Source organism: Haliotis rubra, unplaced genomic scaffold (assembly GCF_003918875.1).
Source record: "Haliotis rubra isolate DU_JTF1 unplaced genomic scaffold, ASM391887v1 Scf1031, whole genome shotgun sequence".
NCBI lineage: Eukaryota > Metazoa > Mollusca > Gastropoda > Lepetellida > Haliotidae > Haliotis > Haliotis rubra.
The window spans coordinates 289825-308613 of NW_025764928.1; the positions used below are offsets into that span (position 1 = coordinate 289825).

General features: G+C 38.2%; 1 long non-coding RNA gene across 1 annotated transcript; it reads left to right on the forward strand.

Moving 5' to 3' along the window:
* The first annotated feature begins 694 nt into the window (after positions 1-694).
* Positions 695-4878, forward strand: LOC124273049. The gene is made up of 4 exons (XR_006897528.1): positions 695-802; positions 1469-1589; positions 2532-2669; positions 3878-4878. It is a non-coding gene; the product is annotated as an uncharacterized LOC124273049 (long non-coding RNA).
* The last annotated feature ends 13911 nt before the right edge of the window (positions 4879-18789 follow it).

Below are 18789 nucleotides of genomic sequence, written 5' to 3' on the forward strand. Positions count from 1 at the left end.
TCTTCACGACACGTCTTGGCAGGTACGTCACAGGTTCCGATGTTCATGATATCAATCACTGGATTGTCAGATTATTTACATACCGTCATAATGGTGCATAATATGTAGCAACAATATTTATAATACACAGTATATGTACACGTACGTAGCATGTGATGACGGACATCGTTGCACAAGACAACCTATCAAAGCTATCAGTCGCACTTTGACCTGACGGGTAACACGTGATACCATGCGGACAATGTGAAGGCCCGTTTACACAACGCGACTTTATCACAGCAACGTGATAATTGAGAGATTCAAAACACACTAGTCACACAATCTTACCACATTTGTTCAGAGGTGGAGCGATGGGCAAGGTTGATGAATAAATCGCCGAATCATTACGCTGAAGACCGAGTTGTTTCTCTGATGTAAACTTGAGGTTTATTATTGTTGCCTCCCGCTTGGTGAGCTGGGATTTAGTAAAGGCGGCGTCGATACATACTTTCATATTTGTTTCTTTCAGCTGGTATGTTTTTTGGAAAGGCTTCAGTAAATCTACTCGCTCGTCTTTAAGTCGATTTGCATGTGCCCGAGTTCTCTTGTCGTGTCGTGTGATCGTGTCGTGTGGTCGTGTCGAAACCATATGTATGCGTTTCGTATAAGTTGTAACGGATCTTGCTTCATACCCAGTGTAGCTTCAGAGATGTCGCGTATCGCCATCCACATTAACACTGTAGGTACAGCAACAAATGTTCACGATCTACTCAGTCAAAATGTTACCTCGGCTGTTACATGCTGCTGGTGGCCATTCTGAACGGTAAGCGTGGTTGACTTACGCCGTGTAAGATTGACTCGTTAGTCAGACTCTTTCAGAGATATAGGTTCAAGACATTACCACTTGTTAAACCCAGTAACAAGAAAGACCAAGAAACGTAATCAAGAGATATAAAGGACTCGAGCCCAAACCCATGTCACAAGTTACTGACGCGCCGAAGGGAGGCAACCTCGAGTGGTGAGTGAGGATGGTTTTACGCCGCTTTGAGCAATTGTCAAGCAATATTACGGCGGGGAATACGAGAAGTGTGTGAACGTTTAAGTATGTAACAGTAATATTGAGCCGGATTGTTTTTGTTTTACTGTGACAAATGTTAGATTATGAGTTTGTTCTGATGATATGCTGTATTTTACCGTGACTCTCAAAGTGGGGCGGTTGATATATGATTAAATTACAACATGTCAACAGTACAGTCACAATCCCACATACGTATGTACGCACGCACGCACGCACGCACGCACGCACGCACGCACGCACACACACACTTAAATTTAAAGATTCTCCGAAAAATACAGCTTTGTGTGAAGCTCAAATTGCATTTTTGGTTAATCGACCTTTGATGGTCTATCTTTTCGAAACGCTCTCTGTCATCTATTATATTAAAATACATTCAAAATGTATGTGATGATATCCGTTCATCTGTTGCAGTCGTCACTGCCGAGTACTGCAGGTTTGAAATCAGTAAAAGACATGCCAAGTACGCGCGATGTCAATATGGGTGTTGTCCTGGTGAATGCTGTGAACCGCCCGAGGAGGAAGAAGAAAAAAGGTACGTTTCTATTCAGTTCTGAGATACACAATTAATTATTGATTTGTATGTATGATCAGTGCCGCTATTAGGTCTGGTTATCGATATAGATCGTAGAGATCGATAATCGTTGTTAAATATCGATTGATTATCGATAAATATCGGAGATGTAACTTCAACAAAACAATCTGAAAGAATATTATATTTTACATCACTGGTGAGTGGTGACTTTTGCATGGATTATTAAGAAAACCGCGTCCTGAACATAATTTAGAAGTAAAAAACATGAATATAGTTCTAAATTTCTATAGTGTGCCAAAAAGCTAAAACGTTTTACTTTCACAAAAATTATTTTACGATATTATCGAAAACACAATTTTCAAATCGATAATTACTAATGATCTTACCTATCGATGATATTTCCGATTATCAATCATTTTAGCCAGCCCTAAAATACTCGTAATACACGATTCATACTGAATCTTCAGTGCGTCATCACTGGGATATTCAGGACACAGATCGAACGGTTTGGGATTCACAGATTCAATAAACCAACATCAAATTGCACTTTTCCCAATGCTTTGAGAGATTCAATTGTTTTGTTGAGATTAATACCAAGTTATAAAATATATATTTTTCAATGAGTTAACATCGAATCGCACCTTTTCGCAGTGCTTTTGGAGATTTTGTTAAATTCGAGATTAAGAGTGAGAGAGGTGATTTAGATTATGCCGTCAGTATTTGGGATTCAGGGCAGTGGGTGTGTGTGCGGTGTGTGTGTGGTTGGGGTTATCGCACAAGGGGTCACTTACGAACTGTTTGGTGGTAGCCTTTTATAGTAGCCCACTCACTCACTCACTCACTCACTCACTCACTCACTCACTCACTCACTCACTTCACCACCACTCACTTCATCATCACTCACTCACCACCACTCACTTCACCATGTGTTTTCAGTTTCAGTCTGCGTATTACTTGGTGGTTCAGTCAGTGGAGGTGCCGTGATAATGATCATCCTGTACGTTGTCATCGCCTGTCTGTGTCGTTACTTCACGGGCGGTGATGGCGGCGGAGAAGCCGAGATTGACCTGTAACTGTCTAGTACGTATTTTGTAACTTCCCAGGTATTAATCCCTACCAACCATGTAGATGCTTGGTTAGTTGTTATTTTAACGCCGCACAATATTCCAGCTATGTGACGGCGTCCTGTAAATAAGAGTCTGGACCAGACAATAAGCTGGGAGGCCACTAACGGGATCGGGTGGTCAGGCTCTCCGACTTGGTTGACACATGTCATCGTGTCCCAATTGCGTAGATCGATGCTCATGGTGCTGATCACTGGATTGTCTGATCCAGACTCACTGAATTATTGCTGAGTGCATCGTTAAGCAACAAACAAACCGAAATACTTTAAAAGAAGAATTGGCATTGGCCTGCCGTAAGAAGTCCCTGGCTTTGTTTATACTAATAGTCGTTTCCTTGTTGCGTTGATGTCAATCGTTGGTTTGGCTGGTCCACAGAAGCATTTACAGACTGTCGTCATATATAACTGAACATTGTTGTAAAACAACAAGAACAAGCGTCATTGGGTCCCCTACTAAAGCGTGTTGTTTCATATTAAAGTATTATGCTGACAACATATGTAAAGGAAGATACATACTTTCAGCACACTTTCATATATACTACCCATCAAAAGTTTAGACTCACTTAAAGTACTCGCTATATGTTATGTATATATATCTATGTGGTTACATCGAAGATGAATTTCTCCACTAATTTGGGTGAACCAACTGCAAACCTTATGCACGAGGATCATGCATCAAATTGCTGAAAAGCATGTGAAAATATCGTGCATGTTAACAGCTGTGTTTTGGTGTAAACGTTTGTCAAGAATTTGCGATTTTTCACTGAGTTTTTTCATTAATTGAACTCATGGCACTAATCTTTTCAAAGTTACGAATTTGTTGTACAATACATCAGTCCATGTGTGAACAGTACCTTTAACAGAATGGAATATTTTGTAAAATCTAGTTTAGAACAGTTGAATGAAGTAAGTAGCTACATTTACACTAGTGAGTCTAAAGTTTTGATTGGTAGTATAGTTGTTTCGTATAAATCTTGGGGCGGTGGTGTAGCCTAGTGGTTCCGGCGTTCGCTCGTCACGCCGAAGGCCCGGGTTCGAGTCCCCACATGGGCACAATGTGTTAAGTCCATTTCTGGTGTCCCCCGCAGTGATATTGCTGGAATATTGCTAAAAGCGGCGTAAAACTAAACTCACTCACTCACTCGTATAAATCTTAATATTTCAGGTTACCAAGAACAGTGAGGAGTTCCGCACTTTGTGTACAACCCACTTACAATGCTGATGACCAGTTCTGTGATACAGCAAGGAAATCCAAATGAAGGAACACAATGGACACAGCGGTTTATTTCAAGTTTATATCAGCCGTACACGGCACATTTAATTCATATTTCGACCAGTGAGGAGCTGGGTTACAATTGATCTTCAGCAACCCATGCTTGTCGTAAGAGGCGACTAACGAGATCGGGCGGGCAGGTTGGCTGACTTGTTGACATATATTGCGTTACGGTGCTCATGGTGTTGGTCACTGGATTGTCTGGTCCAGATTCGATTATAGAAAGACCGCTGCCATATAGCTGGAATATTGCTGAGTACGGCGTTATGCAAGACATCAAATAACCAACTAATTCATATGTAGGGGAAGAGGGGATAAAATCATTCCGATCCGTCATTCGAGAGTGATTGTCAGGTGCTACCATTGCTCCAGTTGAAATAGAAAGCTTGAGGCCAAGATTAGAGAAAAAGTAATCCTTGCTGGAGTATACTCTTTGACGTTCGCTTGAAACTTGGCAGTTGCTTGATCTCTTTGTTCACTGATCGCTTCGGCACGTTTAATTTGTCATGTTTAATTCTCTGTTCATTGGACACATACTGCATGTGTATTACACGCATCCGATGAGCTGTTTCAAAATGGTTGTTGCTTTCAGTTCAAATAGGAAACGTTTAACTGATGTTGTCTAATGTTTTTCCTGTATTTATAACATATATACACTCAAGGCCAAATGGTCAAGGCCTAAGCTAAAAATCTTACTAAACATCAACACATAAAATTTGATTTCATATCTGTTTATGTTGATAGGAAAGCCACTTGCTAAACATTATTACAACATCAATATTTAAGCAACATTTAATTAAATGACACTGTATCAAAAGGCAAAGTTACATGTTTTCAGTTGTGCTGGAACAATATCTGTGAACTCCAGATTAAAACACATTTGTCAGCGTTTAGGTGTGCATTGCTTCGTATCTTGTGTGTACCTTCTGCATTGCTACATGCAAGTAGTCGACGTTTCATTGACGTGAGACGTCTGATGAGTGAGGAGTGAGTTATAATTTAGCGTCACATCGGCAATATTTCAGCCATATCGTGACGAGAACAATTTCATTTATGTCAATTTAAGAAAATATAAAAAATCTAGAACGTAAAAACCTGTCATCGAAGGACAAAGATGTCTGATGAAGGCATCTGGGATATTCCGCCATTCCTCATTAATGGCCTGTCCCATTTGTCTCCGGTTTGCTTGGGTATTTTGTCGTATTCTGATTTTTCTCCCAGAAAGGCCAATAGACGTTCTATTGGTGAGAGGGGAACGAGACGGCCAAGGCTAAATGTTGATGTTATTGGCTCCCATGAAGTCTGTCACAATCCTGCTGAACATTGTCTTGTTGAAATAATGTCCTATGGTGTTGATTAACCTAAGGAAACTGGGCGAATCACCTGGTCAATGTATTGTTGTGCTGTCAGGTTGCCTTGAACTATGACCAATTGCGTCTCCCAAGCTGAGATGTTGTAGCTCTCTCGGGTAGATTATAAGACACCAAGTGAGCTAATAGTATGCCACGTCTGTAAACAAGGTTCCACTGAATTGGTTGGTTTGTTATTTAACGCCGCACTCAGCAATATTACGACTTGACAAGACAATCCAGTGATCAACTACATGAGCATCGATATATGATATTGGCATACGAGGACATGTGTCAACCAAGTCAGCGAGCATGACCACCCAATCCGGTTAGTCGCCTCTTGCGACACGCATGGGCTGCTGAAGACCAATTCTAACCCGGATATTGAACAGGGTCGGTCCCATTGGAGTGAGTGAGTGAGTTTGGTTTTACGCCGCTTTTAGCAATATTTCAGCAATATATCGGCTGGGAACACCAGAACCTTCAACAGCCATGAATTGAGTTTGTATTACTTAACATGCTCTATGACTGAGGATACTGTCAGAAAGATACGGGGCGGTGGGGTAGCCTAGTGGTTAAAGCGTTGGCTCGTCACGCCGAAGACCCGGCTTCGAATCCCCAGATGGGCACAATGTGTGAAGCCCATTTCTGGTGTCCCCCGCCGTGATGTTGCTGGAATATTGCTAAAAGCGGCGTAAAACCAAACTCAGTCAGTCTGGTGTCCCCCGCCGTGATGTTGCTGGAATATTGCTAAAAGCGGCGTAAAACCAAACTCAGTCAGTCAGTCAGAAAGATGTTATACGTTCATTAGAAGGTGCAATATTTTGTAAACGGATATGTCGAACGTAGCACATGTAGCGTTCATGTATTTACCACCATTAACAATATATTTCTATAAACAAATACATTTCCCAGCGTCAATAAGTGATTTCTCCCCAGTCGACAAAAAACAAACGCATTCAGTTTGGATGCAAATATTTTCCAAGTAAATGGGCCCTTGACGACATGAAAAAATTAATTGGAAAAACACTTAAGGACCTGTTCAACTATTGATGAAATATGGATCGTCACATTGCACCCATTAAAACGGTCAACGCAAATAGATAAAATTATTTTGCCATCGACATGAAAAAACAACAATAACAGTCATGTTCAAACAAAAAATGAGAGTGATGATGAATATATTTGTGCTGGCACTTATACTAATGTCAGTATTTGTGTATCTCAACACAAAAGTGCATATTTCACATTCGTTTGAGTCCCGGATGGGATTCAACCCAACACAAATCACAAATACTAGAATCTGTGCTTTAATGAGACAGATAATCCCAGATATACCATGTGTTAAATTTGACCAAATGGCATTCTAAATGGCATTGATCATTTGTAGCGTTCGGCCGTGGGAGTCGTGCTTATTTACACTTATTAGAGGGGTACACAAATTCATGGTCTAGACTTCAAGTTGTCTGATTTCCATTTTTGTGGAAGCAGCGGTGGCTGAGTGAGTTAGAAGGCTGAATTTGTGTGCTGGCGATTAGGTGTCTGCCTCTGAGGAGACTCAACCCAACAAAAGTGCTAGAAAAATCCCAAAAGTATAACAGTCCAGTGTTGGAGTCCAGTGAGTAAAATCATGTTCATCGATCTACGCAATTTTGATTCGTTGTGTCGTTTGAACCACGTCAGTGAACCTTGTACAACTCCAATATGTAAAATCAAGACAGTTTGTAAAAACTAACGCAATATGTAAAAAAATTAACGCAAAATGTAAAAAATGTCTTTAACGCAATACGTAAACACCTAACGCAAAATGTAAAAACAATGTTTAACGCAATTTGTAAAAGATTAACGGAGTATTAAAATCCAGCTTTTTTGTTGTTTATATGTCCTGGCGACTGAAATTGATTTTTAGAAACTTTACCTGTTTTTCAAAATAACTAAGATATTGCAATAATTCTGTCAAATTAACTCATTTCTAATTTAATTGAAATCTGATCTATAGGCCATTACAAAATGCCTATAATTGTATAATATAATGTATCTATAGAGGTCCGTCTTGATATCATAATCTATTATCGACAGTATCCGTACATAAATATCAACTGTACATGTATGGTCATATGGGTTGTCTTCATTGTCCTATTGAAGGAGGTTTTTTTTTTTGATATTGGTTTATGGTAAAGAATGGGGCATAGCTGGGATATAAAATTACCCTCAATCCGTCAAAACAACTGGTTTGTGCGATATCTCAAGAAGTAGTTTATCAATTTTATGATATTGGTACGGTAAAGAAGGTTCAACTTGAAGTTCTGCAGATATCAGTTTGCTTGTAGTTTGTTTTCCTATTCTTTGCATTGTTTTTGTTGAGAGACCAGTTTGTTCAGATTATTGTCCAGAACAATTGGACAGTGAGAGAGAAATTGCTCCAGAGCAATGGGACAGTGAGAGAGAAAGTGGTCCAGAGCAATGGGACTGTGAGACAGAAAGTTCTACAGAGCAGAGGGACAGTGAAGTTATTGCGGTTCCATTTCTACCAGATCTTGTCATAGAAAAAAATATCACTGCCTACCTCTATTCAGTGCGTTTGACTTCCGCAACAGAGTATTTTAATGCCAGTAGAATAATAAAGTCTGTAAACCGTCGGTACGGTCAAATTGCCACATCAATTTGAGAGAGAGAGAGAGAGAGAGAGAGAGAGAGAGAGAGAGAGAGAGAGAGAGAGAGAGAGAGAGAGAGAGAGAGAGAGAGAGAGAGAGAGAGAGAGAGAGAGAGAGAGAGAGAGAGAGAGAGAGAGAGAGAGAGAGAGAGAGAGAGAGAGAGAGAGAGAGAACAAATTGCCAAGCCATATCATTTTATTCTCCTTTTAGTATTATTAAACAGATGCCCTTATTCATACCTTTATATCATTATACGTCATTGAATAGAAGTACACATTTGAATATCTTCTTCTCAGTTGGGGTTGTTTCCCATCCGCAATTAAAGCTATTGCGGGTCAAGATGCACGCAGTTAGGAACCATTCCAGTATCCCTTAAACCGCCCATCGTTGTTTCATATACATAGTCAAATCATAACTATTGGCGCTCTCTCCTAGATCAGTTGCTAGGTCCGAAGTCCAATGGTCAGAGTTACCATCTCGATGCCAAGTTCCAATTGCAATTAATTCCAACTCCCATAAAAAATGAAGTAAAATTGGAAACATTACAACAACATGCATGTTATTTCAAACCAAATTAAGAAGGATCAATATTTAGTGGTTTTCTTTAAAAACCCAATTCGGTATCACAGATTATCAACAACGGAATGGACAGTTTGAATAAGATGTAATGAATAAAACCCAAATTGTCATTTATGTAAACAGAGTTTGAAGAATAACATCATTCTTTTAAAACTTTCGAAAATAAACTATAAGATCGATAAAATTATCTCAATATACAAGTAAAAATATGTTTATTTTGTCCAAAACATTGCAATATGTTAGTTTTTGTAAGTATAGTCAGTTTTTGCCAAAATTTGTGAAAAAAATTGCAACCCCTACTATTCGAACCTAAAACTGGATTTTACATATTGCTTTATTTTTTTAAATATTAAGTTAAAACATATTCTACGTTTTGCGTTAGAGGCATTTTTAACACATTGCCTTATTTATTTATATATTGCGTTATGTTTTACGTTTTGCGCTAGGTTTTCACATATTGCGTTAGTTTTTACATATTGTCTTGATTTTACATATTGGGGTTATACTAACCTAAACACTCAATCCCGTAAGTCGCCGCTTACTTCAAGCATGAACTGCTGAAGACCAGCTCTAACCCGGATCTCCACGAGTACTTAGGTGAATCTAGTGAGATCATATTCTTGCCCAGTGGGGACGGGATACCTGCGGGAAACACCGACGTTTCGATTCAAGAACTGGGCACGTCAGCACCTCAACATTCCCAAATGCACTGACGTTTGTAATAGTGCCTATGTTATAATGCCGCTGCCACCCATTTTGACCAATGGTGCTGCATTTTATGTCTGTAAACTTGCTCCTTTATTACTCGCATGTTATTTAGTGATCATGAGGTCTGAGGCTCCATCGACAACGATGGAGTAAAGATAGACACCATCTCCACAGCAACGGAATACCTGTCAGCTCCCGTCTGGACGACACGACGGTCGACAACAAATAAATGCAGACTAGTGTTTGGTAGGAGCTTGGTCAAGAATTAACTTTCGACGGAATCGGTTTCAAAATATTTTCCATTTGCGATTCCGGATAAGGAAACCTATTAACTTAATAAATGACTAAGGGGATGTGATGATCACACTCGCTGACAGCAGTTGTCACGTAGGCCTATCTCAGCAGCGTAGATTCATGTTCATGACGTAAATCTCTAGATTTTCTGTTCACGATTCGACTATCTAGTAACCCCATCATGCAGCTGCACAATAGCGGCCGAAATGACAAACTAACGATATCGAAAACTACATCAGGCTGACGATGGGCAACTGTAATTACATAATGTCTGGTGCTATCCGGAAGTGACGTCACAGTTACGTAAACGTTGGAAATAATCTGCACGTGAGTCTGTGGTCCAAGCGTGGAGAGCATCATCCTTCACAAAAGACTGCAGAAAACACCAACGTTCTTGATAATAATACTCGTAGCTCTTGCATGTGAATTGAGTGTGCTGTACACAATATTCTTCACACTGAGACACTGACGTCGTGTCATAGATCGATTTGTCGTTAAGCAGCCAGACAACGTGACCTTCAATCTTGCTGAAGGAACTGGAATACGTCGAGCAGTCTGAAATAGAGAATATTTGCTTCGTGAATTCGAACATGACATAACGATTTGACAAACAGCTGTCTTTAACGACTTGTTGGATAAAACATTAGGCGGTTCTGATAGTTCCAAATGTCAACCTCCACTGAATGTGATCATAACATTTGTGACGAATTCTACAAAGATTTGAGTGAGTGTGTGAGTTAAAATTGTACGCCAAATCGGCAATGTTTCAGCCATATCGTGACGACAGAAATTCATAAATTAGGAATAAATGTTAGCATACTTTTTAAAAAGCTGTCATCGAAGGACAGAAGAAAAACTACAGTAGTTGGCCATCAGTGAGCCATCATTAGTGAAATTTCCATAGACTTACATGTTAATTAACTGTTACAAGAATAATTTGTATTCATTGAGTAGAAGTCTTTGTATTTTGATATTTTGCAAACATCTTGGAAGTCATCTTCAGCTACGTGTACATAATTTTCTTTCATCTTTCCGTTGATTAGTTATCGAATGACACCTGATTAAGCACCATAAGTATAACATAATTTTAATCTATCCCATAGACAGCCATGTTAAACCTGATTGGTATGTCTAATATATGTTGTTTTAATAGTTACAGTTTTATTAAAATTCATGGGAAAATTGAATGGAAATTATGTGTATGTAGCTGAGATGATTGAAAGCAATTCGACCGAAACTAAATTAAAGAAAATTATTCTTGCAAGAGTTAAATAACGTGCAAGTCTATGGGAATTTCACTTATGAAGACTCACTTATGGCCAACTACTGTAGATTATCCCATATTTTTAAAGCTAATTTGTGAACATGTAGAAACTTGAAGCTACTAATTGACGAAAATCGTATAAAAAGGGGGTAGAGATCGCCAGCAACCAAAGTTAGGTCACCATACTAGGAACCGTGGAAGCTTACAATAATTCTGCTTCCTGCACAGTTCCCCAGCAGGATTTATACCATCCCCTTCAGCTGCCAGCGATTGTAGGCAATGCTAACCATATATCTAACAATACAAATTTTCTGCGATTAATGAATAGAATGATAGAATATTCTTTGTATGATGACAACGATTTGGGGCGCCCATCATTATCACCGTCCACCATTGATTAGTTGCAACCTTCATCAGCAACTAGGCAGCAACTGATGCCTCTCACCAACAAATCATTGTTCTGATGTTCAAATGTTCTGATGAAAGGTCGGCATCCCTTCATAACCAGTCAGGTTCAAAATCCCGTAGTAGGGGTGATCAAATCATTCCACCACCCATAAGGATCCGGGTTAGAATAGGTCTTCAGCAACCCGTGCTTGTTGTATGAGCCGACTAACGGGATCGGATGGTCAGGCTCGTTGGCTTACTTGGCACATGTCATCGTGTCCCACTTGCGTAGATCGATGCTCATGATGTCAATCACTGGACTGTTTAGTCCAGACTAGGTTATTTACTGACTGTCGTCTTATGAGTCTAGTAAACCTAAAGGTCACATGCAACCAAAAAATCAAACATAATCAAAACACAATTATCACTTCTTCATGACATATAATATGCATTGCTGATTATGAAAAAAACAAATAAACAAAATTATAAGCGTATAATCGCAAATCAAAAGTGCAATATTTTGTACATGGGTTTACCTCCCTCGAAACGAAGCAGCCGGGATACCGAACCCAGTCAGAGCGGGTGGGTGTGCACTCAAGTGTAACGGCTGGTTCATTAGCAGATGCCGCCTTCACGGGTCATTGTGTGTGTATATATAGAAAGTTGGGTTTTGTAAATACATGCTCATTTTTTGTGTATAACATTTTGCAATCAACAGACATCATAACATGTCATGTGTTCAAGTATCACACCTGCCTGTCTGTGTAATTACATAATGTGACAGAGACCGAACTCGGGCCATAAATCAATGCGTTTTGTTTATGGTGTATAGCCTGATTGGTGTTAAGTTCAAATTGCATGTGGTCAGTGATCGCAGTTGTGTATTGAATATTGTCATTAGCAGACAGGCAGGCAGACACACTGGTGTCAATAAAACAAGACATTGAGTTTTGTCTGTGACAGCGACATATCTATATCACAGTTAGAAATCGTGTCAACTCTAAATAATGACATTGCTTTTAAGTATCGAACTGAGAAAGTGACTCGGTAAGAAGAACGTGTGGTGAAATAGACAAATGAAATTATATAAACAGTTTATTTACTGTCATAACATACAAAAAGCTCGCGCCTGTGAGATATCAACAAAACATTATGAAACTAGCTCACACCAAAGCCTTCACCGAGTATTCACCAGACAGCCCGCTTCCAAGTTGCGCGAACCTATTTCACTGCGCACGTGCTATGAGCGCAGCCAGCTGTTGAAATCCATATTCCCCAGAAAAGTATGGGGAAAATTAGTGAAACGTTTGAACTCCGATTTCGCGCGTTTTTTTTCATCGCGTTATTTTTCAACTTTATAAGTTGAATTTGCATTTTTGACGCTTTTTTTCGGTAAGTCCATACCGAAAGGTATCAGAATCTGCAAAGTTGTGTTTTACGTTGCATGTGACCTTTAACGTCCCCAAAAATGGTACAGGAATAGTTTTGTGTTTATATCGTCGAAAATAGTTATTTAAACAATATATAAAATGTCCTCCCTTGGATGTTGCTACTAAGTGGCTTTTGGGGGGCAAAAACAATTATTTTTTTATATCTGAAAATATGTCCAGAAATGGTGTAAAATCTTGCAAAATATACAACTGAAGTGTACAAATTGTAAATAATGAAAATTAAAACTGAAATGTTTTTATGGCTTGATGTTTGAACTTGGATTTTGGACACTCCAGGACACTGGAAACAAGTAAATGAGAGTTATATCCCCCTTGTTTACAATAGATTGAAGAAGCAGAATGGAAACGAAAGGTTATATATTTGATAAAACTCTAACTACATGAGGCTATAGTTAGCCAAATAGATAAAGGATTAAAAAGACAGCTAAAAGCTACAATTAAAAGAGGTGAGGAGGACTGAGCTGATTCTGCTCCCATAATTAGTCAACAAAACTGTATGCACTGCCGTCGTGTAAGACTACGCACCTTGGTGATAAATGGGACATGCTGTATCAATATTTAACATAACTTGAAGAAACATATGCCAGAAGGATAGATTAGGAAAATATGATATCATTTATATTTTCTATGCTATTAATTTTAAAACAATTTCAAAAGGTGATTGAAGCATAAGTTTGTTCTCTTTTAACTTTAATTGGCAACTACATATTATTATGTGAGCAGAGTGGGTGAGTATTTTTTACGCCGCTTTTAGCAATAATCCAGCAATATCATGGCAGGGGACAATAGAAATGGGCTTCAGACATTGTACCCATGTGGGGAATCGAACCCGGGTCTTCGGCATGACGGGCGAACGCTCTAACCACTAGGCTACCCCACCGCCCCTCTTATGTGAGCAGAATTGAGCGAACCCTTGCAAATATTTATAGTATAACTGGTATTTTTGTTATCTGATTTGAAATCTCAGCAACATTTAAAAAACGGACGGAAATCTTCATGAAAAAATTGAAACTGATTCACATAAATTAGATATATAACATATTTTTACTAAAAAACCATCTCTTTCTTAAAATTGGAAAAATCATTAACTTAGGCTCCTTGTAGTGAGTGAGTTTAGTTTTACGCCGCACTCAGCAATATTCCAGCTAGGGCGGCAGTCTGTAAATAATCAAGTCTGGACCAGACAATGCAGTGATCAACAGCATGAGCATCGATTTACGCCAATGGGATACGATGACACGTGTCAACCAAGTCAGCATGCCTGACCACCTGATTCCATTAGTCACAGCTTACACGAAGCATGGGTTACTGAAGATCAATTCTAAACTTGATCTTCACGGGTGCTGGGTATTTCAAATACTTAAATAGTAGGTGGTGCATGCTTGTTGATAAACCATCTTTAAATTTTGCTCAGGAAACGAAAATATCTCTGACTGACACAGGGAAGACTATAGATCCCATGGTATTACATATCGTTGGGGGTAACTGTCATGAAATCATGTACAATTCAATGTACCGGAAAGTGAAAAACTATAGTGAAAACACCGTTGAATCAAATCACCTCACCCAACATCATCTCAGATATTCAAGTAACCCTGAACACAACCCTTTAAATTATTGGACTTCCTTTACTCAGAATATCTTCTGTTACTGTTAAGTTTTGCTTGGAATAGTATTGTCACCAAGCATGATACTCAAAATTAATTCATATATACAGACTATGAGACCAAGGGTATCTCTGTCATGCCCTTGGTGTTCAGGGTCACCATCACTATAGTTTAAGCCAGCCGATATGTTAATTAATATCTTGTTCATTATCACAATCTCTAGTTACAGATGAAGGCGCTAAGTACAACGCTTCCGAAATGGATGTACACAGGGTCAGTTCATTCAATTTGCAACAGATAATGTAGATCAATCTGAGAACATGGATTAACGCATATCGATGGCGCGTTGGCCAATTAGGTGACTGTTTGCCAAGAATGCTGAGGTGTTGGTGTGCTAAAAGGGATGGGTTCATATGTTACGGAGATGCTGAATCAAATTGCTTGATGTCTTGAACAATTCATGTAGAATATAAAATAAAGCACTAGATTGTATCATTCTCAGTATTGAGTTATGTCACCTTCGTGCCTATGATCAACCTGAATCCCAGACTCAAAGCTGTATTTGCTCAACTTACATGTTTGTGAGCGGTCAAGACAAAGATGTACAATGTCGGTACACATTTCGACAAGCCACATATATTAGGTCAAGTAATCTACACAGATTCATCATATTCACGTGGAAGTCAGCTGGTTGTATTTGACAGATAATATCTCACATAGGACACTGCAATAGATTTACTGTGAGAATTTGTCACCCATACGTTGACATGGAAGTTCAATCATGCATGATCTGGTCCCCTGTACTTCAATCGGTTCCATGAGGTTACAGCAGAAAATATTGATGTTGATTTCAGACTTTAGCCATAAATACACTCTTCATTTAGTAAACCTAAACCTATGTGTTAGTTTTAAAGATATAACAGCTTCTCCTTATTGATAGAGGATAGTTCCCTTTCATATTAATCATAACTTTGATGAGGCAAAAAGAGGATCTAAGTTGCATGTTCCTGAAGTTGTGTTCATTTTACCCTTGAAAATAGAAAATATATGCTCTGAAATGGTTTTAATCCATGGTTTTATTCAAATTATGACTTTTCCAGTCCATGTATTAGTAGTTCCATGCGTCCTCTTTGAAAACATGCATATTAACGTAAACTTGGGTCTGAGATTTTAAAACTTATTCTCTGAAAATTTTAGCTTTTCATGTTTTACCAAATAATAGGATTTAGCATACATCTATTTGACTTTTATAACCCATGTATCAGCAATAGCTTGTGTTCTCTTTGAAACTATCCATAAAAATTACATTTGTGTCTCAATATGAAATTTTTAAAAACGTTCTCTGAAAATTTCAATTGTTCAACTTTTTACACCCAAATAGGCCTTTTCTAATTCACCTATTGGTAGTACCCTGTGTACTCTTTGAAAATATAAATAGAAAGGTAAATTTGTGTCTCAATTTGAGATTTTAAAAATTATTTACCGAAGATTTCAATTTTTAAACTTTTCATCCCCCCAAAATAGGACTTAGCATCATATTTCAAGGGAGGACTCTTTAACACTCATTAGTTATAACTTAAACATGTTGAAAACACTCAAATAATTGCCCTACTAATTATTTGAAGGTGTTGTCACATTTGCCCTGGACTATACAGCTGGGAAATAATGCCACACAATCCGTCACTCTTCTCCTACAGCCTGCAGAACTACCTGTTATACGCACCGTTGGTGACGTGATTGTTACTGGAATTCCGGAGTGTTATGGGGAATACAACGGTTTGTTATGGGAATTCAATAAACATGCGTGTTTTAAATTTGTTTCACTTTAGTGTAAGTATTGACATTTCACCTTACCGAGTGATGTATTTAGATTCACAGATAATCATTACATGAAAGTATGCATTGTTTTAGGAAATTAAATTATAATGGAGCAAGGAAAACATTGTAAACTTTCAAAATGTTACCTCTTAAATCTTTTCTTGACTTAGTAAAGCGGCAATTATTTTCTATTCAAATAATCTTAATTAAAGTTGCACACACTTTGACTTGGAACAATCATTCTATTAATTGATAAGTCAAACATAAATGAAATACTGTCATTGGTTAATGCGTAAATACATGTTTTCTGACAGAGGGGTGCAGTTTAGATACAACGGATTGTTACATGACATTTGCCGGGTTGTCACTGGGCGAGAACGTTTTTGATACGGATTGTTATGAGATGTTCATCATCATCAGATCATGTTCTTTACAGCTAATTGCGATATCGGTGTCACAGATGTGAAAAAGGAGGATAACTTTGAAGATATCATCATACTCTCTTCCTCTCACTGCACTCCTCCCTCGTAACACTGACTGACTGACTGAGTTTGCTTTTACGCCGCTTTTAGCAATATTCCAGCAACATCACGGCGGGGACACCAGAAATGGGCTTCACTCATTGTACCCATGTGGGGATTCGAACCCGGGTCTTCGGCGTAACGAGCCAACGCTTTAACTAAACATACAAACACACACTAAACACACAAACACACACACACACAACACACACACACAAACACACACACAAACACACACACACACAAACACACACAAACACACACACACACACACACACACACGTAACAAATAGTGAAGCGTGTCAATATTTTAATGATAGTTTCTTAAACAACTTTTTTGATTATTAAATCATAATTCATGAAATTAAACATTCGCAATGGTGGAACAATTATAATGTATCATGCCAAATTAGAAAACGATGTAGTCTTGTAGTTTTTGAGGAATGTGACCAAACACCGTCACGGAAAGTTTTCTGTCAGACTGTATAATGAACAGGCTTTATAACGAAAAGACAGATGTAACTTTTAACTTTTAATCTTTTGTTGGTTTGGTAACCCGTCTGTTGAAAACAAAACTGAACTCAACAAAATTGTTATCACAACACGCAAAATCAAAGGTACAGATTAAGTAAAATCTATCGGCCTACGTTATGAACAGCAAATTGCAAAAAAATGCAGAAAATTGTAAACGACAGCTCTCATATTCTATTTTATGATTATGAATTTCTTTCATCAGAACGTCGTCTGCGCGTGCCAGTAGCTAAAACAAACAGTTCTGATAATTGTTGTTGTTTTTTTGTCCATTATGAATACTGTATACCTTAACTTTTGATTTTTCGGAGAACGTTTATCATTAAAGACTAGCTTTTATAGTTTTTGTACACTTTAATAAGTTTAATAACAGTCTCTATAATGTTCATTGTAATAGATGGCGCTGTGCAAGATTGTTAAAATCGAAAACATACAAATACGGTGATTTGAAAGAGCGTTCAAAAATATATACACGACCAGTCAGTCTCTAGCCAGACACGATTTTAACTGGACCGGACCAGCTATTTACTAGACGATGTCGTTCAGATGTGCCGTAGTGTCGAACCCTGTGATACACAGGGCATGACTCCATTTCCTGACAGCAAGTATGCCCTGCAGCTCTCTTGGTGGCAAGTGACAATATATGTGTACATTGTTTTGTTGATGGGGAACCTATTAGTTCAAACATACATTTCAGTACTGAAAACATGTTCCTTCAGATACCATCACAAATCACATGAAATGATAAGATCATACTACATTCTAAATAATTTAGAATATTTTAGTCATTTAACTCCCTCATGCATCTCACCATCTAACTTGGCTCATGTTACAACATTATGTATTTAGCACTAGTCTTATCAACAGATGTAATGAATTATAGAAACTTTGAACATATTGGTGACGTCATTGCTTGCTCTTTTTAAGTAGATATCTCAGATAGATCACATTTTTAAGAAGCTCTGCCAAAACATCCAAGGTTAAGAAACTATAAGTTGCCCTGATCTAAGAAAACCTTATACCAGTTCAGAGCATGCTTTTTCGCATGCAACATTGCAGAAGCTAAAACCTTACAACGTCTCTCAGATACCAAAGTTAAGGTTGTTTTGTTAGATCTGATAATTGAAGTTTTTGTTGTCAAACGTTAAATGTTTAAGTGCTAAAGACATTCATTTTTAATGATTTAACATTACTTGCCATGATAACAACCTGTAGTATTGACAATCCGGAACACGGTGAAACTTAACTTAGTAACAATCCCTTACCGTTACACCCTCCCCTAATCAACATTAGTTATCAACAACTAAAACAATCATAAGTGTTAGTCTGATATGAATCATAAGTGTTAGTCAATGAATATTGATTAAAATTTCCAATGGTATAAGATTCAATGGATTATTTTGTCCACATCAGGATATTTTGAGTTTTCTTTTCATTGAGAGACATTGTGCCTAAAGTAATCAGCAACGATTTTGCCTAAAACATTAAATTGCCATAATTAATGCCAGCAAGAACGACCGTTCCGTAAACACCAAAGTGCATTTTCACGACTATAAAAGTGGAATAAACTTTTCCTGAGCTGTTTTAAATACAGCTTGTTCAGCTTGACCTGATCAAGTGAATACTAATGCATTGCGTGAC